Source organism: Poecilia reticulata, chromosome 6 (assembly GCF_904066995.2).
Source record: "Poecilia reticulata chromosome 6, P_reticulata-male-v2, whole genome shotgun sequence".
NCBI lineage: Eukaryota > Metazoa > Chordata > Actinopteri > Cyprinodontiformes > Poeciliidae > Poecilia > Poecilia reticulata.
Genome location: NC_088835.1, coordinates 26,645,130 through 26,668,688, shown reverse-complemented (window position 1 = coordinate 26,668,688; position 23,559 = coordinate 26,645,130). Strand labels below are relative to the sequence as shown.

Here is a 23,559-nt window from a genome sequence, read left to right as displayed (position 1 = left end):
AGTAATTGAGTTTTATTTCTTAAATTTCACTCCCTCGTTTTCCCAGCCGGCACTTCGCCGCATCCGGTCTTCCGGGGAGCCGAGCCGTTTATAGCCAGCGTGAGAGAATTTGTCGCTAGATTGCCTTTGTCATTTTGATTCATGTGGGGCTCGCTGCTGAGCGCGTTACTGTGCGATACTGACTCTGCTCTCTCTCCTGCCGCTGTTATTAACTTAGATGTGTCCTGAGAAATGAGGAGTCGCACTCTGAGGAAACTTTTTTTTTTCTTTTCTCGCTTTCTAAATGTTTTTCCCTCACCTCCTACGTCGCGCTGCTTATTGAACTTTTGCCGTCTCCGTCTTTCGCACCCTCCGCTCTGAGCTGGAGGTGGGTGGGTGGGTGGCGATGGAAAAGGTGGAGTGTAAGACGGCATGTGGATGAGAAGGAGCAGCCATTACAGCTGGTTCTGCCGCATGAGTCATGACACCGGCTAAGATGCGCCTTGCTGACCTTTCACCTCTTCCTCTGCTGCAGGATTTATCTCACCATCTCCAGGGAAAGTTAAAAATACACTTGCACAAATTCAGGAGAGAAAGGAAGTTTGATTTATGAACCTCAGTCACATAACAGACCTGCTCAACCTTTATTATGTGTTGCGTTTCTGTGCAAAGCATGTTGAAAACGTAAGCAGGGACCAAAATTATTGATATTATTTTCATGTTAAATCCTAAAGTTTCATTTGACTCTGATATTGCACATTACGTTCTACAAAGATTCAAACCTTAAAATAAATGACTAAATGTCAAGCATCTCACAGCCAAATCCAATGAATTACAGAAAGAAAGAAAATAGCTAAAGTTAAAACCTGGGCACAGTTTGAAAATAATCCCTAATCCCAGACATCGACCCAATTGAAAATTTGCGGACAATCTTCAGGGATTCAAGAATCTTCATTGTCATGCCATTTCGCAATTGCTTGCTTTGTGGTACGAAATTCAAACTCAGGTCCCAGATGAAGAAGTCTTCCCTCAGCCTCCTGCCTGGGAGGAGCGGCTGGGTGGAGTCCGTCATGATGTGGAGCTCTCTCCTCCTGCATCGTGCTATGAAGAGGTCCATGACGGAGGGGAGGCTGCTTCACGCAGTCCTCCATGCAGCTTTAACCACCCTCTGCAGAGCCGACCTCTCAGCAGTAGTGCAGCTTCCGCGCCACATGGTGATGCAAGTAATGCAGAGAATGCTCTCCACCACACAGCGATAGAAGCTCCCCAGGACTGAGCTCCCTGAGGAAGTGGAGATGCTGGTGGGCCTTCCTGGCACTCCAGTTGAGGTTGCTGGATATATGCACACCAGGTACCAGGTACCTGTAGCTGGAAACTAAAGACAATCCTTGTCCCGTCTGAAATCCACCACTGTCTCCTTTGTCTTCCTCACGTTGATGCAGTGGTTATTTTCTCTGCACCAGGTGTTCCACCTCCTCTCTGCAGTGTCTTGATGAACAGTCATACGTCAGCAGAGGGAAGAAGAGGGGGCTCAGCACGCAGCCCTGCGGCGAGCCAGTGCTAAGGGTGATGGAGGACGAGGCGGTGTTGTGGATCCTGACAGTCTGAGGTTGGTTGGTCAGGAAGTCCAGAATCCAATTCCCCTGTGTGGGGCTGTATAGGAGTCGGATCTTTTCCAGGAAACCATCCAATAGAAATATATTATTCAATTCAGAGAAGAATGATCAAATACTCGGCGAGAACCATGTTGTAAGCAGAACCTGGAGGTTCTCTGTCTCTGTCATGACAGTGATCATTTGAACAAATATGTAAAAACATAATTGTTTGTGAAAGCTACATAATGCAGCTTTATACCTTAATGGCAAGTTGCGCTGTTTAAAATGCCAGTAGCTTATGGTTTGCATATTTTTTGGGTCCTGGGTTCTGTGTGGAGTTTGGTGCTTTCCAGGATACTCTGACTTCTCCCACTGTCCAAAAACCTGCATGTTGGGTGAAATGACTAATCTAAATCCCCACTAGGAGTGAACATGGCCGCGGGTCTGTAGGTTTTCCTGGAACGGACCGCCGACCCATTCAGGATGTCCTCTGGAAACAGGCGAAAGGAACCCTGCAAGGATAAAAAGGTTACAGAAAATAAACGGACTGGGTCATGGGTTTTCAGGTTTTCTTGAGTTTCCTGCTGTTGACAAGTAAAATGCAAACTACTAAAATACTTTATAGGTCCATAATTGTATCAAATTATTCTTGAACAAACGTCTCCATTGTATTGACTCCCGTTCTTTACTTTGGAAAGGTCTGTTCTCACATATTTCTTTTTCCTCTTTTCAAAAGAAGATTGCTTAAAATTGCAGTTGTGGTTTAGAGCACTTGTTTTGTCATGCACGTTGGTTATCTCTCTCAATAAATCAACAGCGTAGTTGATTTTTTTCCCCCCCTGCTTTACTGCCCTCCCAGTGCCTCCTCTGCTTCACTGCTAACCCGGCATGTTTGCCGTTCGCTTTGCGGTCTGTAAAAGCAGGAGCAAAAGTGACGAGATGGGACAAGAACCGTCCCCCTCGAGACGTGGCGTGTTTCTGCTGAAAGCTTCAGCCATGACTAGTGGTTAGCTTGCAGCAAAAAAAAAAAAAAACTTTCCTGAAAAGAGAGCAGCATGATTTAGCGGTGCTTTCGCAGCAGGTGCCATGATTTTAGCTCAAGAGTGCCACATGGCAGAACGCTGCTGCGGCGACGTCACCGAATGTCGCTCTAAATCACTCAGAAGAGTTTTTCTGGCTTGTCCGCGTTGTTAAATATGCAGTCTCTCTGGTGAACCTCAGGAGTCTGCTCTGTGATTGGAGGCAGAAATGACGGGCTTCTTAATGGGGAAAGCAACCGGCGGTGGAAGCGTGTGTTTTTCTAGCTCATCTGGTTTAGATTAGAGGTTGCCTGAGCGCCGCTGTCACACTGGCAAGTGGAGAGCGGATGGAGGCATGAGGAGATGACGAGGGTGAGGAGAGAGGGGACCAGTAAAAAAACAAAACAAAAAAAAAACACTATAACACGGTGAACAGCAAGAGGTTTGCTGTACTCCAAATACTAGAGAGGCCTTGTGTTTCAGTGAAAGGCAGAAAAAGCCTCTAAAGCACTTTTTCCTCAAACATTTTAAGGCTGAGGACCTCTTAATGCATTTAACAAACACTCAGTCCACCTAACTTGAACTATAACTCACTTCTTGTTTTTTTTTAGTTTTGTTCAACTTGATGAGAATGGTGGTTTCACAAATACACAAATTTATTCAGGGCATTTTGAGTATGAACAGATTCTAAGCTTTCTAATGATGTCAAACACATGGAAATCAATAAAGAAGTTGTCTTATGTGCATTAGTAACATTTTAGGGCTATTTGAAATGTAGACAGCAAAGAGCCGTTCAAAAGAATCGAATCGCTAGGACACATCAAAACTCAGCAGGAATGACTTCCTCCCATCGTATAAGTAATCCTGACGTTGTTTTCTTTCCACCAATATCTTCAGTTTTTCTTTTGAGTGCCTTGGTTTTACGCCACTTACCCATTATTATTTTAAAACCCAATCCTTTTGATAAGCTAGCTCTAGCCTCGCGCTTGGAGATGACGTCACGGCAAATTAACGGTGGTTTCCGTGTAATGCCTTGCGGACCTCTAGGGGGCGCCCGCGGACGACTGGTGGTTTGAGAAAGTCTGCTCTAAAAAGAGAAAATGAACAAAAGTAAAGAATCTACAGCAGTGGTGTCCAAACTCTAACATGTGGGCCAAAAATGTCAAGTTGCAACTAGACCTGGGGTCACAACATTTTTAGTACTTTTATTTATAATCGGAAAAATTATATATATTTTTTACTTGCTAAATAAACTAACCATATAATATTTTAATGAAATAAGCAAAGCAGGCAGATATCTGTAGTTCTTTGTAGACTTAAAATAAAAAAAAGGATTTTACATGTTTGTCAGATTAGCAAAAAAAACCAAACAAACAGCAAATCATATCCTAAATTTTTTATCTCTTTCTGTATTTTTTTTTTTTTTTTGTTGTTGTCTCTTTTTAGTTTCAAGAACAGTTTATGGCCACTTAAATTCCGAGGTCTGCATTTTAGTAAAAACCACCAGATGTTTTTAGACCCCATTACTAAAAAAATACATTAAAAGCAAAACTTTGGGTTGCATTTCCACTACTACCTTTACAACACTGCTCCCTCAGCCTTAATGTTAAGATCATGATCAATATGGTGGGTAACAAAAAGTCACAATTAATGTCTTATATAAGTGCATATTGCAAAGATTCTTGAAAATATTTCAAAATCTGTTATTTTAATAGCAAAAAAATCACAAAAATAATCGTTAGAATTCTGGAGGAACTGATTACCGTGAATAGATGGTCAATCTTATTTAATTTTAAGAACTTTTCAAATGCAGAGACAATGATTTACTAATACTAACAGTTTTGCTAATGTGCTTTATCAATATATTCCGGCACAACCGTCCCTTTTGGGTCACGTCATGTATGATCTTGACATGACCCAAAATACCCAAAACGTGCAATCTAGGTGAATGCCCATGCCACGTCCTTGTCTGCAAACAGACCTGCTGCAGTGGGACGTTTCACCCTCAAAACATCCTTCTGCCTCAGCATCCGCCCGCCTCTTGTTCCTCTGCTGATGCTCTGAGATCGCCCCTAAACCCTGACAGTCCCTCCAGAAGGAGGAAAGACGAACACAGGCAGAAGAGAGGGAGCGTATCCGTGTCTCTCTCTGCTGCTAGATGTTGTTTCCATGGTTTGCCAGCTTTCTTTTGGCCGTGTTGTGTGGCTCATACGGAGTCACGGAGAAAAAGTCGCAGACATGCCGGAGCTAATTATTTCTTTTGCTGACAACCTCACGCTCAGCAGCTTCAATTTGGATCAGCTACGGTATCAGCCCGTATCTGTTCGGTGTTTTGTTTTAGCATTAAAAAAATGTACCTTCAGAAATACTGTGAATTTCTCTCTACATGTGTAGTTTTTTTTTTCTTCTTGTTTTTGAGTTAATCCAGGCTTTTAAAGGGGGAGCAGAGAAGGGGAAGGGGGGGATTTGGAGTGTTTTGAGCCTGTCGGTCTGTTTCAGCTTGTTGAGCAGCCTTCGTGCAGACAGCATTTCTAGGTCAGGCCAAATAGACGACCTGTATTACAATGAGTGGCATGTGTGTTTGTGTATTTCTGGGTGTTGCTGTCCTGGATTTTGCCGTCTCACTGTCCTCAGGCCCAGATGAGACCCTCTGTCATCACGCACGTCTCCAGAACTAGAAATCAGCCGTCAGGGTGGGAGACGCGCTTAAAGATGTTACTCTGAACATGAAACATCTGTAATCGATGCTTAAATCTTAAAGCGACTATACAGGTGGACTGCAGTAAGTTAAAAATATAGAACCTGAAATGTAATTTAAAAAAATTCAGTTAAAAACATAAAACTCCTCTGTTCTATATGCAACATGGTTTTATTTTTAATAATATTTTAGATGTAAAGTTTGTCAAAATGTGCTTATTTATTCTTTGAATTTATCTTTGTTGAGGGAAGATGCCGTTTCTCCAGACATTTATCAGTAAATTAAGCTCCGTTAGGCTGCGGTTGATGGTTACCATAGCAACCAGTAACCGACAGCTCCGCCCCAAAACGGAAACGGTTACACAAATGCTCAGTAACTGATCAAGTTGTCAATCATTTAATATTTAAAACTTAGTCAGACAGTAAGGTTATGCAGAAATGTTGGTATTTAAAGATAAAATTTAAATAATTACTGGAATTATTGCAAAAGGAACATTTTTCCAAATCATTTCTTTCAATATAAAACTTATGAAGCTAACAAAAACTGCAGGTGTGTGCTATAATCCGGTGACTTTTTGGTTAAAACATGTTTGTTGTTCATTCAGAGAAGTTACTTAAGATTAGATGTACTTCATAATAAAGTTACTCAAGTAAAAGTAAAAATGTCTCCTCCTCAAAGTCAATTTTTTCCAAAAAGTTACTCAAGTAAATGTAACTATAGTTACTACCCCACTCTGGTTTTATTACCTGTAAGCAGAAAATCACCCAAACTAACAGAAATAAAGGTTAAACGTCAGTCTGTGTCTAATTATCCATATTAGGAAATAGAGCCATGTTGCTCTTCAATCTGCTGAGTCCAAAGAGGCGAGACGGAGGACCTGCACCATCAGGTGATCGTTTCCAGGTCAACAAGTTTGTCTCCTGAGACTCTTTGCTCACAACCCCAGGACATCCTCCATACCGTTTCCTGTCCAGTTGGTTACAGGCTGATTTTTGGTTGTTTTCTGCATTAGACTCCCGTCTTGGTCTCATTTTAACTGCCCTCACGTTGAGCTGCGATCCGTTTTCATTGTTCTGTTCTGCCATATAGTCCATTATATTCCCTCTGAATCTGCGCTCTGGTTTCTCATTCAGCGTCTCCCTCTCTGTTAATTAGTACCTCACCTTTCTTTTGTTCCACTGATCAGCTTTTTCTCACATGTTCTCTTCTGGTTCACTCCGTTTTTACTCATTTATGCATCTAGTGATTAACTTTGTCACTGCTTTTTGGATTTGTCATCAGGGTTTTGACTTCATGTTTTTGGTTCGGATTCAGTTCTGTGAGTTTTTTTCTTTCTTTGATTTATGAAGCAGCATCTTTCTGCATCATGTCTGCCTGAGTTATTATCCTGAAAATGATAGATTACAAATTTATATTAAAAGTATTGGCAGTTGAAGAGTGTGTGACACCAGGGAACCAGTGTAACCAGGTTGTTGTGCGTTACAGATTTCTGAAAATGAGATCTGGATCTCACCGGGGTTTTTACCTGGTTAAATAAAAGATGTTTACTGAACGGGTCTAAAGATCACTGGATCTCAATTTTCTGGATTTTTGAAAGCTATTTTCTTTCTTTTCGTATAAATTGTTTGTCAGATGATCCCCAAACCGTGCAGCGCACAGAGAAGCACGGTGGCTCAGGTATCATGATATGGGAATGCCTCTTCTTCCTCAACTGCAAGCAGTACATATGTGAATCAACAGCTGTTGTGCAACTAACTCTTCAATAATTCACACAACTTTTCATGTTTTTTTCAGCATTTACAGTAAATGTTTAAAACTTAAAATGCAGATATATCCTCAAACTCACTTTTGTTTTGGGTCAAATCAAGATCATAAACGCTCTTAAAGGGCCGATTATGCATATTGATAAAACCTGTTCACCAAGCTGTTAAAATATCTATGAAATCCTAAAATTAAATAATATTACTGAACATATTTTCCGCCTCCAGGATTTCGTGATGCCTCTTGTGATTTTTTTTTTTCAATAAAAATCAAAGAATTTGTGGCACTAGTTTGGAAATCTTTGCACTTACTTATGATGGTAAATGCAACTTTTTGTTACTTGCTTTGTAGATCATGGACATCAATTTGACATCAATTAAGGCTGAGGCAGATGTTTAGTACAAGTAAGAATGTTTTTGACAATTTTTGAGGAGAATCCGCAATAAACTCTCAATTATGTATTGGCGCAAGAAAATGTAGGGATTTGTTGATTTTGTGTGAATTTCCACGATAATTCTGAAGAAACTTGAGGGACTGATTTATATAATTTGTCAATAAACAGATAAAAAATTAAATTGATTTGATTGATAACATAATAGGCTCACTTAATGTTTAGTCTGGTATCTAGAGGTCCACATAAAAAGCTACGGCGAGCCGGATTTGGCCCACAAGCCTTGAGTTTGACACGTGTTCCAGAGAGATTTTGATCAGTTTTCCTTCATGTTTTGGTCTGAAATAGACTCCGCTCAACATTATATGTTTTGTTCATACGGTGATTAAATGTTACTGTTATTCTTGCAGGAGGAACCTGAAGGAGGCTGGAAGAAAAAGTCGCGTTACCTTGAAAGCAGTCAGTCAGTAAGCTGGGGGAAATCTCTCCTGCTGGGTGGCCCGCTAATCTCTCTCGGAGCTAACACTGCGTTTCTGTTTTCTGAGGCACACCTCAGCTTTATTGGTGTTTTCCTGCCTTTTGTTTGTGTATCATCCTCCATCTCCAGCTGAAACATACCTTTGTTCTCCATCCATCTTTTATATAGCAGAACGACTGGATCTCCCAGAGGAGATGTCACAGCAAGCAGACATCATGTCCGCGGACGGAAAACTTCAATGCTTTGACAGAATAAAGCCCAGAGCAGCAGCAGCAGCAGCAGCAGCGTGTTTGTGCGGACAGCAGTGAAGTAAAGCTGCAATTATCTGTTTGTTTATGTGCCGTCTGTTCAGTCTCAAGTATTTATTTTAAAATTCTCCCGTCTGAGCGCTCCAGAACAATAAAACTCCTTAAGACAGTGGTGTACAGACTATTTACCATGGGGGTGAAAATGGTCAAGTTGAGAACACTTCATTTTGTTTTAATTAAAGGTGAGTTTCTTAAGACATTTGTTGTTTTCATGTCTTTACCATACTAAATAGATACTCATTTAATAAAGCAGAGAATTTGGAGTATGTAAATCATTGTTGATCCAAAATATAAATGAGGTCTTGCACAGTTGCAGTATTAAATGACATGTAAATATTTTCATATTTTCAAGAGCTCATTGGAGGCCTGGGGATTTTATTGTCTTATTTTTTTCTTTTTAAATTTTGTTATATTTACATTTTTGCAACAAAGGTTGTTCAGTTCAAATTCAAAAATTCATTATTAATCATAAATGGAAATTAAATAAATTAATTAAATTGTGCAGCGTTTGCTGGTTTTAAAAAAGTGTAATATATGAAAACATTGCTAATACAGTTAAATACTCTGTCTTGTATCTGAATAAATAAGTATTTGGGGAATGGAAATGCCTCACCTAGCGCACCTGCTCTTTGTTGACCTTTTTGTGCGTGACGTCACGCTCTCAGGAACTCCGCCCACTCCGCCATGACGGATGTCAAAAACGACAAGTGAGCTCCTTTAAAGCCAGTCTAAAAACCGGCATCTGTTACCTAAAATCGCTTTTATTTAGTTGATTTTACTTTAAAAATGGTCGTAGGATGCAGCGCGGTCGGCTTTAGAAACGGAGAAGGACAGAAACCAAACTTTTATTTTATGACTTTTAATGAGGAAAGATACAGCGGTGATGGATATCAGCCGTTAATCATGACTGTAATAAGCCCTCGGTGAAATCGCGGATTTACAGCGAACACTTTTTAAAGGTAAGAAGATTAACGTTAATATACTTTAAGTAGAAATATGTCAAATATTGTGTTATGGAGAAGGTAGCGTCTAACCGTTTCCATAGCGTAACCATGGAAACAATGCTGCGCGCCGCCATGTAGCCTAGCATGTACGGAAAAAACTGGTTAGCATCTCGTCTTTTGTGCGTTTTTAATGCTGCTCCGATTTAAGGGGAAACACTTTTTATGACAGTGATTTAAATCATGTGGTGTGAATTCAGGCAAAGTGGTAATTTGATCAACACGTCAGGAGGAAGGAGGTATGGGTCGGTTTCTAAGCTAGCTGCTTCCAACTCTTGTAAATGCCGCCGTCTGTGAGCCCCAACCAGGCGAGTTACGTTCACAGACAAAATAACAAGTTGAAACCATGAACAAACTGGCAAAACAACTTTGGAAAACTATTTTAGTCGCTCTGTTCAAGATTCCCATCCCTCACTTCCGACATCTTGAATGATTAAGTGACGTAGTTGCAAAGGGTCAATACGGTCAAAGTGTAACAACCACTCCAAGAAGGTCAGAGGTCATCCCATCATGTTCTCTTCCACTTTTTTTTGACATCGGCCTGTTCAGACGCGCCGTAGAGCGTGTTAAATCTGAGAACACATGTCCTTCAGACGCTGAAGTTGCTGCAAATCAGCATTAATATTCATGTGGCCGCGGCGCTTCTTCCACACAACAACCGGTGCTGCTGCTGCTGCTGGTTTCGGCGGGGACAACCGAGTCCTGCTCCGATGGAGAGCTCGACTCCGTTGTCATGGCGACAGAGACGTCGTGGCAGTTGGAGTGCATCTCCCCGCCGAAAAATAAGGACCAGCGCGGAGCATTATGCATCCACTCGTGCTGCCTCTTTACTATTAATGGACATAAATATTTATGCGGTTTGGAAGATATTTTCGCAGTGGAGGAGAGCCAGGGGCCTGAGGAGAGCGGAGACATGAGCTGATGAAGTGGTCTTTGTCAGACATTTGTGATCATGTGCTCCGTTAAGGATGCATAGGCACCATGCAGCGTGAGAATAATGATGCTGGATTTAATGCGCGATGCAGACTGCGCTGTTATTGTGCATTTAAATCTAATTTGAGTCCTGAACGTTGTTTTCCTAGATTACCATATTTTTATTTTCAGATTTTTAACTTTTTTTTATTTTTTTTTGGTTTGTATTCAAATCAAACAGGTGAAAACACCCACTTAGCTTTGCTGTTACGTAAATCAGATTTTAAATGTTGGTCTGCCTCCTGCCCATTTCAGGAACAAATCCAGATTTATCCATTTAGTCAAAGTGAACTCTCAATTCAACCAGAAAAATCTTTTATTTTCCTCTTTCTGTTCTGTGTTTCAGAACAGAATGAACGTTTTCATTATTCTGTTCATCAGATATTTACATGCATGAACCATTTTTCCTCACTGTCTGACATTAAATAAATAAAATTATTCATATTTTCTAGACAGCAGAATAATAGGAGACACATTTTAGCCTGCTGGGAGAGCTAGAGCTAGGACTGAAGCTATAGTAGTTTATTAATCAGATACAAAAATATTGCCACATTCTACAGATTTTTCATTAACCATTTTGGACTATATTAGAAATACATTAAAAGATGTAAATAAATACATTTTCTAAATGAGAAATTAACGTTTGTTTCAGCAACAATCCGTTAGTGATAATTTGTATCAGCATGTAAAAGTTCAGATCTTTCTGCTTGATTTAACATTAATTCATTTGTATCACGTCTCTGTTGACTTCATGATCGTTTCTTGTTAACTTGGTGTCTATTTGGTGCCATTTAACTTCATCTACTGACCTTTTTGTCTGTGAAGGAAATGCTGTTTACAAATGTATGATCTGGCTTGTTTTCTTCAAGAAGTGTCATTTAATTAGCAGAGTTCACTCCAACTTTGAGTAATATTTACTTTAACTGTGTTGCATTTTACTTAAAGCTTTTTAAAATACCCTTTTTTTAGGCTGCAAGGTCACCTTGTCATCTCAGTGCAATGTGTCAAATAAATTTTTTATTGGCTCTTCCATCTTTTAGCCGACTCACCTCGTTTCTCTAACACACACATCCTCTTTTATCTACCCTCTTTCTCCTGGGGTTCTTCCAAATCTGAACCACTTTCTGGTGAAACTGCAGCACAAGGACTTGCACAGCGGCTGTAGATTTGCAGCAGATTAAATTATGAGCAGAGCCCATTGAATCTGCAGGGACAGGAGGAAAACCCATCCCCTTCAATTTCCTTCCCAGAGCTTTTTGTTTAAAGTAAAAACCAATCGCTCATCTCACAATCTACCCCGTCTATATAAACGGTTTGGCTAATCCTTTAGCGCCGTTTTTAAAAAATCTCACAGAAACTACAGACAGAACAGAGCTTCATCTAAAAGGTGCAGAGGTGATTTTTGATAAGGAGGAAATGGCTCACCACCCAGGGCACCACTCTGTCAGAGGGCAGCACAAAAAAAAGAATTTTTAGTGATAATTGCATCAAGTAAGTGAAGAGTTGGTGCACCACTTTGCTGTTTGAATGAATGATTAATTTATTTCAGACAAATCACACAAATAAACCCTCGCACAAAACTAGACCAGAAATACTTGGTAAGATTTTGTGTTTTTGCAGTGTATGATTTTCTGCCCCTCTCATACTCATAACATAGATAATTGTACATGTATCTATGTACACTTATAGATACATTTTAAAATCAGCATTTTAGGCCTTTCGTATATATTCGTATGTATTTCTTACTTCAAACATGAAATGTACAGTTTTAAATTGTACTTGGTCCCAAATTTGAGTATTTGAAAAATAATGGGTTTGTTTGTTCCCCATTATAAAACTAAAGTTTGCCCGTTCAAGTTTGTACAGCTTATTAGCAGACTTAAGAACGTCCGAAATCTAATTGAGGATCAAAACTTTCAGCTCCAGGTGCGATTAGTTCAGGAGCAACCCTGCAACCAAAACAGCTGCTGGAGTCAGTACACTGCAAAAACACAAAGTCTTACAAAGTGCTTTTGGTCTAGTATCTATTGCAAATATTTTAGTTCACTTCAAATAAGACAAAACTAACTAAAAAGTAACTTTTCAGCAAGATATAGAAGCTTGTTTTAAGTCAATAATTCATTAATATTGATGAAAAAGTTCACTTATAACATGACATTTTTCCCATGATACAAGTTAAATAATTTGGGTTTTTTTTCACCAATATTAAGGAATTATTGACTTAAAACAAGCTCCTATATCTTGCTGAAAAGTTACTTTGAAGTTGGTTTTGTCTTATTTCAAATGAACTAAAATATTTGCGATAGAAACTAGACCAGATTTATTTGGTAAGATTTAGTGTTTTTGCAGTGTTTGAGTTATTTGGCCAAGGTGAGCAAACGTTTGCAGGGAGGCGTACGCTGAGTGAGTTTAGCCCCCAGGAGCGCTGTGCTCATTGTTAGCCACAGTGGTGATTAATCTCTGTCCCATGATGCTCTGCAGCTATTTTGCTGAATGTGGCAGATTGGTGAAGGAAGTCAGAATTTAAAAGAGAAAGAAAAATGGACTACCCCAGATTTTGTGGGTAAGTTGAAGGACATGCATTTTCTTTTCAGTGCTGGGGTGAAATTAATATCACACAGAAATGTTTTATTAGGGGAAAATGTTAGTAAAAACAAAACTTCTAGAGCTTTATTGCTGCCTGTCGTCTCCCTGTTGGAGTAAAGTCTGAACCGTATCACTCAGCTGGACAACTTTCCCCTGCGTTCCCTAATATCCACTGTATAACGCAGTTCTGGTTCACCAGATGCAAACATCAGCCTTTTTTCTTGATCTGAGCGGAGAAGAAAGAAGTGCATGTTCCCTCATTTGACTCACATTTTCCCCTGCAGACTAATTTTTGAGGTTAGAAAAACATAAATGAACTTCTGTCAGGCGTAATCGCCACCTGCTGCTGACTTTACTAATTGTTTCACAATATAAGGCAAATAAACAAATCAGCCACAATTCTCGGTTTGACCTACAAATCGTCATGTTGAGGCGACGCTGTTAAAAGAAAACATTCAGTGATTTCTCAGAGTTTATCAGAGGTGTGCAACTTCGTCACATCGCCTTTGTGAGACAGGAAAACAGTTTTATTATTAAACGAGGCCCTGCGACGCCAGGAGTCTGTATTGTTACCAGAACTTAACGAGGCGTTTTCCTTCACGATGAGCAAACGGATGGAGAGCAGAAACTCCTGACGCAAGGTGACGCATTGTGGAGACAAAGTGTCCACAATGTTTTACAGTAGATGGTAGACACGATATTTAGTTGTGTCTACCATCTACTGCTCAAATAAATAAGTCAAATAAATTTATCCAGTTAGATTTTGAACCTAAATGTGAGTTTGTGAAAGATAAACTTACAGCAGCAGTAAGTTGTTTTAACTTTTTATTAATTTATTCAAACCTCCAAGAGTTGAATCAACTGAGTTTTTAGGTTTGCACTTAAAAAACTGAAAGAAGAGAAAGACAGGAGTGGGAACTATTTCCCAGAATGCTTAGCATCATGTTTCTGTCTCCTGAGGTAGAAGTGCATTACGTTGATCTGACTCTGGTGTTTTATTAATTGTTCATTTTAATGCAATTCTCAGTTAGCAAAGCTTGAGGATAATGTCCTGATCACACTAAATGTTTCTGAGCTGAATTCATTGGGATGTTTAATAAAATTTATCATCAGATCAGAAATTTTGACCATTTTGTCCAGCATTAAGTTAAAACTCACAATTAAAGATTAATGAAGTTAAAAAACAATGTTTGGACAACTTGTCTCTTGTTGTTAAATCAACTTCATGAGCTTCAATTTCTAAGTTGAAACCAAAACAGTTTTCTTGTGACTTAAATTGCACTTTCAAGGCAGCAGGTGGACTTTCATTGTCAAGTTAAACCACCTGTAAATGTTTTACAGTGCAACAAGTCTAGTCGTAAATCTCAGAAGGGGGAATCTCACGGAGTTGGCTCGTGTTATTATTATTTTTTTGTATCTGCAAAATGTTCCCTAAAACCACGTCTGGCGTCAAAGTTTCATGTTTCTGTCACAGCAAGCGGAGCGTTCATCCTGAAGGGAGTTTGAATATCACTTCAAAGAAACGGATCCTGTTCATGACGGATATTTACCCTGCCAACTGAAGAAAGCCTCCGCCGTCCCCTGATGCGCTCTGGTTCATGGATTTGTAATTTTAAAAACTGTGAAAATCGGCAGTCGCATGTTTCCCCTGAAACCACCTGCTAACTTCTGACAAGAACGGGAAATTGAGCGACCTTTTCCACTTTTTCCTCCCTCGCTGCTCTCCTTTTTATTTTCCACAAAACCTCGTCTCTCATCCACTGTCTGGTGTGTTTGTCTTTCAGTCTTGTTGGGCTATGAGACGAGCCTTCGATGTAAAACCATTTCCCATCAGATGAGTCACAACCACGGAGGACATTTCAAGGTCAAACTTTCAGGTTTTCAGTCTTTGTCTGTAATTGTTTGAATTTCCGGGTGACAGTTTCTCCTGATAACAGAGATTATATCCCTGCAGCATCAGAAAATCTCTCGCCTTCTACGCTGCTGCACAAATAACTCACCGCCATTAACTTTTCATTTCCCTCATCATGACTGTCAGTTGTTTGACTTCACAGTTAAACCAAACTGTGATGTCGACTGAATTTTCTGCTACTCTAAATCTCAAAAATAATTCTCATTTTATGAAGTCCCTTTATATCAGAACTTCTAAAGCAAATATAATTTTTGAATGATGAGGTAGATATGATGTGTTGCAGCGACGCTTTTATGGTTTTACTGAAAAACAAATCTGTAAGGGGAAAAAATAATAATAAAAAAGTTGCACCCTCAAATAACCACCTTTTATATCTAGGGTGGCACCGATACAAAAATGTCGATATCTGATGTTAATATTGCTGTGATGTCCAATGACCAATATTTACAGATATTATATATATTTCTCTACTTTTTTGTTACCTTTGGGAGAAAAAAGATGACCGGGAACAAGATGGAAACGAATATCAGGTCTTAATGTCGGCCCAGTTTTATTACAGATACCGATATGTTAAGAAATGACTAATATCGGGCGATACGATGTTACACTTACAGTTATCATATTGTGCTTACCTATCTGTGCTTTTGATTATTATTATTCCATCAAATTAACTGGCCTTTTGAGGTCTAAACGACACAAAAACTCACCAATCTTCCCAACACGTGTCAATCAAGTGGAAAATTTACTTATTTTAAGCATTTTGCAAAAGTTGCAGTAGAAATGGCTCAACAGCGCCCCCCAACAACTTTCAAAACCAACTACTCATTCAGCTTACTTTACTCTTAAATTGGACAAAAGTCTGCTGTGTCCGTCCTCTGCAACAAATAAGGCGTCCATTTTGTAATGAAAACAAAAAACTTGCTTTTCTTCTTTTTGTTGTTTCTTTCTGTATTGTACCTGCTTCAATCATTACATCTTTGTATGATTAATAATTAACATAACTAATAGTTACAGGTAATTACTTTGATTGCCTTTAAATAAATCCTAATTGGGAACATATTAAGAATGTGGTTGCTTCTTTAAATATGCGATGCAGCTGTTCAGTGGGATGAGTAATGAATTCATCCTCCAGATATATTGTTAGACTGATTTACGCTCCTGATTATCTTTTCATGTTAATGCCGTTTAATGCATGACACCAACCGGAGTTGATCTGGAAGGTTTTGTTTTTCTTACAGCCTCATAAATTCATTGACTTGATCGTCTTTTCTGGAAAGGAGAGACATCCAAGAAAACAAAACATCTCACGTTGAGACGTATCGTTAAGCAGGATTTAATTTTTTTTTCCCATTTCAGAGATTTTATTTATGCATACAGGAACAAAAGCACCGATACGAAAGTGGCTGAGCTTCGGCATACATCAGGTATAATAGCTATTTGTGCCTGAAGTTCCTCAGCATGTAGAAACATCGCAGCAAACACAACCATCATGAGACGGGGGTCCTAATTTGTGTTTTATGATCTCAAATAAAATTATGCATGCAAGTTCTGGCGCTTTGAACATGTCTAAGCGGCTTCTCTCTGGGAGGCGTGTTTACAGACGTATCCGGTGACATCTGGAGTGTTAACCGAGGAAAAAAAAGCTCTGTTTGTCAGCTCAAATTTCTGCTCAGAGGACCCGACAGGTGTCTCCGAGCTGCACGCCTGTTCTCCTTCTTGGCCATGCTGTGCAAACACATGCGTAATTCTCTGATGGCTGCCCCGTGTCCTGGTAAATCTCACACAGAGCAGGCAGTAATGAGAAAAAGGATAACTGTGTTCCATCAACAGCTGAGCCCTGCTGTTCCCGTCAGCGTTTAATGCACATGTATAGCTGCTGGCATGGCAGTTGCTAAGCAAATGATGGTATCCAAGCAGAAGTTGGCAGGAAAACACAGCTAAAGTTGATTCAATGGATCGGATGCCGCTGGAGCTGATTTCAGGCCACATCTATCGTTCGTATATCCGTAATAGTTTTCTGAGAGCAGACAGAAAATTGGCTCGATGTCTGTCAAAATGTTGCAGGGCTGAAGGTTGCAGATCCAAAGTGGAGTCTGGGAATGTCATTAATGATCCACAGGACATGAGGAAAGACCTGGAGGACAGCGGAACAGAGTTATGGTCTCTGGGCTTAAATCATGAATGATTAAAAGGGAACCTGCGATGGAAAAGTCACATTCGGCTCATTCTTTTACTTCCATTTGGGTCTCAGCTGCTTCTAAAAAATAAAATAAAAAAACACCCAAATTTGGCAATAAGTTAATGTTTTTTTTTTACTCTTGGACATGTTAGGATAACTCTATTGGTTGCACAAAAACATGTCCATTACATTTTGTTGCACAAAATCTTTGTTAGATAATGAGATTTCAGTCTGGTCACTTCTGCCTATTTTGAGCTCCTTTAGACAGCGAGCAAGTGGTTTCTCCAGCAGCCATTGTACAGCACATATAGCAGTAATGTTCACACTGAACATGATTTGAGCATCAAGAGCGTCTGTTTAAATTCAAAGCCTATGTGGACGCATGTCGAGGGCGCGTCGTGGTTTGACGTGCGTCAAGCGCTGGAGTTGGAAAATCTGAACTTTTGCCGCTAGAAGCGGAGTGTCAACCAATCAGAGCGACTTTGCTACATGACATATTGACATGAAGATCATCAAACTGGACTGGGTTGAGACAAAAGCAGCGTTGATGGCGACCCTCGTTGGCACCCAGCTAGCTTGTGAAACTCACAAAGCTCACAACATCTCTGAATTATCTGGTGAATTCAAACACACATCCATCTGAGCCTCCATTATGATTGCAGAAGCTTTCACCACCGAATATTTTGGTGTCATTCTCTCAATTTCTTCCGCCATAGTCCAAAGAGACCATCTACGGAAAACAATGGCTCATCCCGACTCTCGCATAGAGCGATTTTGATGCTTCTGACGCATGTTTAGAATAAAATGTCAAGCTTCTGACTTCAGAGAGCGCTTTTGAAACGCGTTTGGCGTGAACGCAGCATAAAACCAGCTGGCCAAATGTGCTGGAACTCTGTTTGGGTTGCTTGGTAACGGACTTGGACTCCATGAGGTTGCTAGGTAACAGGCAGTTCCTGCTGATTTGTGACGTTACATTACGGAGGTTTTTGAAAGGACTCATTTTCCAGACGCCTGAAAACCTAAACTTACAGCCAAAATCGACAAGATGTTTGTTCTGAGCAGTAGAAACCCAAATGGAAGTACAAAAACATCCAAAATGTGAATTTAGCATAGCATAAAATTACAGTTATTTTTAAATTATAAAAACAATTTTAATGGCTGGAGTTTTTCTAAAATCTGAATGAAGCTTTTTTTTTTTTTACACTTGTTTTAGTTGCATCTGTCAAAAACACAGAATATGAAGAGGAGAGTTTGTTCTGAGTCAGTTCCAAGATAAACAAAATTGCTTTAGGAAAACAAAGAAACTGGAATACTGGGCATGACATACAAATAGATTGTTCGCTCCCAGTGAACCAAATTTCTAGATATGGAGGAGGAGGAGGAGGCAGCGGTGAATTTCCTGGCCTACTTTCCTCCATTCATCAGCGAGTTTCTTCCTCCTGGGAACTCTGGGATGTACTGTATGCAGAGAGAGTTCAGCCACGCTTGGCCAGCCACCATAAGACAAAAACCCTGAAATGGCTGCACCCTCTGTGGGTTGAGGGGGGGGTTGGTGGAGAATCAGCACATGACGACTGGTCCAGGTCCAGTCATTCCTCGTTTCCATCTTCGCATTCTATTTCCTCTCCTCTTGCTCCCCCGGTGCATTGTGTGTGACTCCGTGCATGTGTGTGTGTTTGCGCTTGGTTAAGATTAGACCTTGCAGATGTTTCTGCTGTGTGGATTCCTGACAGAGGCGCTGTATAATGTATCTGGAAAGATTGACACTCGGTTCACCCCTCCTGCTGCCTCTCCCTCACTCGTACCCGTATCCCCGGGCTGCTGTCACTGAGCTGCAGCAGGTAGACATCTGTAATTATTAAGGTGGAGGAAAAGATCGCCCTGGATTGCCTACAGGTGTTTTTTTCTTTTAGCAGAGGAATGCACACAAAAACAGAGAGAAAATGCAGCTTTCTAATTCCATTTTAAATCTGTTTATATTTTCCTGTTCCTGCAGATTTGCCTGATTATTCCTCTGAAAGGTGCTTGGAGCTCATTGCCAGGTTACAGACAGGTAGCGCTGCTGAAAATCTGTCTAAGTGGAGGTGTTTCTGAGTAACGACGACTTGTTAGCTGCTGGCTGAAGAGTGAAAACACCGCGCTGTAGTGTCACCTCTGCCTGACTCTCCTCTCGGTTAAAATGACAGATGCAGACAGGCTCTGTAAGCCAGATGGAGCTGCATGAATTCACACATCATTTCCAGTGAAAGCTCACTGACTTTAAATAGTGTCTTAACAAAAGTCTTTGAGGGGCTTGGGGTGCTGGTTCACCAGAAACTACATGAAAACACCAAAATATCACACAAAAGTTTCCCCCTCGAGACAAAGACTTGGGCGACGTTAACGTCTGGAAAATGGGATTATGACTCATGCTTCACAGTGGAAAATTAAAACGGCAGCTCTTATTCAGACGTAATGTCTCTGTACGGGTGTCACAGGCTCCCCACAAGGTGTTTAGAGAGCAACTAATGCCGACATGCAACCCCGTTTTTACGGATTGATCTTCCAGTGGTGGAGTCACGGAGGGGGCCGGGTGCACGGCGCGTCTCTTGCGGGCGCCGCATGATGTCCCCTGACAGATTGAGGCTGCAAGCTCGTCTTTACCGCCTGTCTGTATGTTCATGTTTGAGGGTTTTAGGAGAATCAAAATAATGGGGAAACGAAGTGCACTGCTGGGGAGAAGCACGCTTCAGCTTCATTTGTTTGTTCAAGCAAAGAAATTAAAAAAAAAAAATGACAAGAAAACAAGTTCTATAAACCAAATAAGCAGTTAGTGAGATTTTATTTATTTTTACTGCAAAAACGCAAAATCTGACCAAGTATTTTTGGTCTAGTTTCCGGTGTAAATATCTCAGTTCACTGAAATAAGACAAAACTAACTCACAAGTAACTGTTCAGCAAGATATTATTGTTTTAAGTAAATAATTTCTTATCATTGATGAAAATTGGCAGATTATTTCATCTATAACAAAATGGTATAAGTGAAATAATCTGCCGTTGGAACTAGTACTTTTCATCAATATGAAGAAATATCTTGCTGAAGTTATTTATGTCTTATTTCAAGTGTACTGAGATATTTGCACCAGAAACTAGACCAAAAATGCTTGGTGACATTTTGTGCTTTTGCAGTGGCGTCACATTTTGTTAAATTTCAAACAGAAACTTTAATGAATTTTGTTGGGATTTCATGTGATACATAAGTGTATCACGATAACAAATTTTGCTGGTCGATAAATTGTTCCAGAAGTTATCGCGATAAACGATAAAATTGTTGTTTTGAGACCATTTCCAAGTGATATAATGGAAATAATGGCATAAAAATGCAAGAACACATTCTCCAGGTCAATAAACCTTAAATTCTAGCAAACATTTAACACTGGAGCTGTAAGGCATTCTAAGCATCCAAAATAAATAAACAAAACAACAACAAATAACAAATACTCAACAAAATTGTCCTTAATAATAAACGAGGAAAGTGGCAGACAACTTTCCACACGTCTAAAATCTGAATAAAATGCATTAAATGTTGTTGTTGGACTTTATCAAAATGTGAAAAAGTTCAAGTTGAGTGAATACTGTAGATGATTTTTGCTGTAGTCTTCAAAGCCAGATTAGCTATGGATTTATTAAAAAGATGAAAGACATTTAATAATTCATAGAACTAGAAAAACTCCAAATTAAATAATTCCAGGCTTGTTTTTCCTGTTTCCACATCCTAAGCTTCTCACTAAATCGGCACTTTCTGTGGGGCTTTTGAATCTTTCCATCGTTTAAACTTATATCACCAAGGATAAAACAGTTACGTATTTATGCTTTTACAAAAAAAAAAATGCATTTAAACATAAAACAAATCAGCATCTCAATTCCACAGAAATGTTTTGTATTAAAATATTCTGCTGCTCCTGCCAGGGGAAATCTTCAAGACCATTTGTGTTTCTGTGTGTATTTCTCTGTCTCTCTCTCTTTCTATGTGTGTGTGTGCGTGTGTGTGTGTGTGTGTGTGTGCACAACAACGAGGAGCACTGTGTGAAAACTTGTGAGGCATGACCATGGCCTATTTAATGAGACAGCATGTGGTCCAATGCTGCGTGTGTGAAAATAAAGCGCTCGTAGTGCAAATTAAATTAAGCAGGTTAGTGTGCCAGAAGAATGTGAGTCTGAGGAAGACTCTGCGAGGAAGCGTGGGCCGTCTGTGATTGTGTGCATCATGTGGTTAGCGTGGACAAAGAACAAAATGGACATTATACTGACCGCTGCTTTGTGGGGGACAAACAAGACGACCACACAGCAGCCGAAAGCAGGACACACTGAATCCGATTCACAGAAGCTGCAGTTCCTCTAAACTTCCTGCCACGTAATTAGATTATTTTCAGTTAAAAAAAGAATTATGAACAAAGAAACTAGTACATTTATTGAATCTGGGTCTCTGACATGTTAGATTGCGACATTTGAAAACATTCGTTTCAAGGCAACATTTCAAGGACGTTTTGTTTTAACACCAAATATCAGAAAGAGAATTTGGATCCCTAGAAGTGTTTTATAGATGCTGGAAAGTGCCACATTTATCTTTTTAAAAGGATTACTTGCAAGTGGAAACGGCATCAGAATGTCCAGACTTTATGCTGGTCAGAAAGGAGACGGGCTCAGTGTCCCGGAGATCAAGTGGATTTGGTGAGTCGTAAAAATCGACTCCAGAACGAGAGCAAAAAATCTTGAGAAAATGCATGAATCTGGGGCCAAACGGTGAAATGAAACAGTAAAAAGTTTGCAAATACATTTATGAAGACATTTATGGTTTTCTGTTCACGTTAAACTTAAGGGGAAAAAATGAAAAGATGTTGCCTGACTTGGTGATGGACGTTCTGGCTGAAAGAGAGACGAAATTTCAGCAAAGTAATGTCCGACTCTTGCGCCCCTCCAATTTAAAGGCTCGATGAGAGGAGTGAGTAAAAACGGTTTGTTTTCTACGGTCTGTGAAGGCAGTGGCTCCAGGCAGCATCAGAAACACCAAAATATAACCTACCACTTATTGACTGGACCAGCTTTCTACTGCTTTTAAGCAAGCACTGCAAAAACACAAAATCTTACCAAGTATTTTTGTTCCAGCTTCTAGTGCAAATATCTTGGTTTACTTGAAATAAGACAAAACTGACTCTCAGGTAACTTTTCATCCAGATATAGGAGCTTGTTTTAAGTAAAGAATTCCTTATTATTATTTACTGGCAGATTATTTCATTTATGTCACTATGAACGGCCACTTTGTCGTTAACTAGCAACCCCAGCCAAGCCCGGGACGTCGCCTAGCAACCAAGTAACAGTTCCACTGGGAGATTATTATGTTTTAAGCCAATAATTAGTTGATATCAATTAAAAAATACTTTTTCCATTGGCAGACTTTTTCTCTTATGAGATTTTTCTCATAAGTGAGAAAGTCTGCCAATGGAAAAAGTATTTTTTCATCAACATTAAGAAATTATTGACTTAAAACAAGCTCCTATTTCTCATATTTTCATATTTATTGCTGAAAAGTCACTTGTCAGATAGTTTTGTTTCATTTCAAGTGAACTAAGACATTTTCACTAGAAACTAAACCAAAATTACTTGGTAGGATTTTGTGTTTTTTTTGCAGTGTGTGCAGTCAAAGCAGAGTGTCGCTCTTTGCTGGTTGCTGATAATAGGTTTCATTTTATGAGTTTTGTGTGAAACCGAACCGCCTCTGATTTTGCCCCAATTCGTGTAAAAACCACCACGACTTTGAGACGATCTTTTATTTCTGGCTATCAGCTTCAGCTGTTAATTTTTTGCTGGTGAAATGTTGGATTTAAAATTGAAAACAAATTCAGATTTTTTTAAAAATTTTCTTACCTTGAAATGAACGTACATTTGTTAAGTCTTAAAAAAAAAAGCCTTTTGCTACTTTATCAGTGGGTACACGCTGCATTTGTTGATCAATCACTGATTAGCCAAAGACAACAAACAGTTTCTTGACTTAACAAGAGGCTTGGAGAGGACTCCTCCCCTAACCAGTGATCCATGCGAGCGCTCAGATGGTGGAAGGGGCTTTTTTAGTCACCTTAGCCTTTCTTTACTCTCTAAGTCCTCTGAAAATACCCAAGGAGCCAAAAAGAAAACACCTCGCAGCTGTTCCTTCTGCTGCCAGCTCACTCCTGTGATACCTCACTCTTCTCAGCCGCACGCCTCAGTCCTGACGACATTCTCAAACTCCCCAAGCTAATCTTTGTCCAGTTTTGACATCGCATTTCGCTTTCAAAATGCGTTTTAAATCACAGCGCTCCCAAGGGGCAATGAGGACGAGATGAAAAGAAAACACGAGGAGACGGGGGGTTGAAAGTATCACGTTTGCCAGGGAGAATGTCAGTGTCACGACCTCGGAGGAGAAGGCGAAAAGATCAGCCTCTGGAGCGCTTATCTTGCTCTCCATCTGCAGTAGATTCTGTGACACGAGGAGCACAGAGGGAGAGAAAACACTTCAAGCCCACTCCGAACGTGGAACAAAAGCCCTTCTCCTGTTTTTCTGGCTGGAGCGACAGGCACACAGCATGAATAATTAACAGGGACAAACAACAGCTATCAGGTGGTAGATCTGGAAAGTTGGTGCTGGTCGTCAACAGGGGGACTCA

At 39.9% G+C, this 23,559-nt stretch overlaps 1 long non-coding RNA gene across 1 annotated transcript in view; it reads left to right on the top strand.

The window, feature by feature from the left end:
• The window catches only part of LOC108166377 (uncharacterized), a 31,789-nt gene extending 11,778 nt beyond the window's left edge, over positions 1-20,011 (top strand). The window contains exons 2-5 of the long non-coding RNA XR_001776724.2: positions 7,854-7,910; positions 8,090-9,188; positions 14,573-14,652; positions 18,876-20,011. This is a non-coding gene — a long non-coding RNA (uncharacterized LOC108166377). The remainder of the gene's footprint in view (positions 1-7,853; positions 7,911-8,089; positions 9,189-14,572; positions 14,653-18,875) is intronic.
• The last annotated feature ends 3,548 nt before the right edge of the window (positions 20,012-23,559 follow it).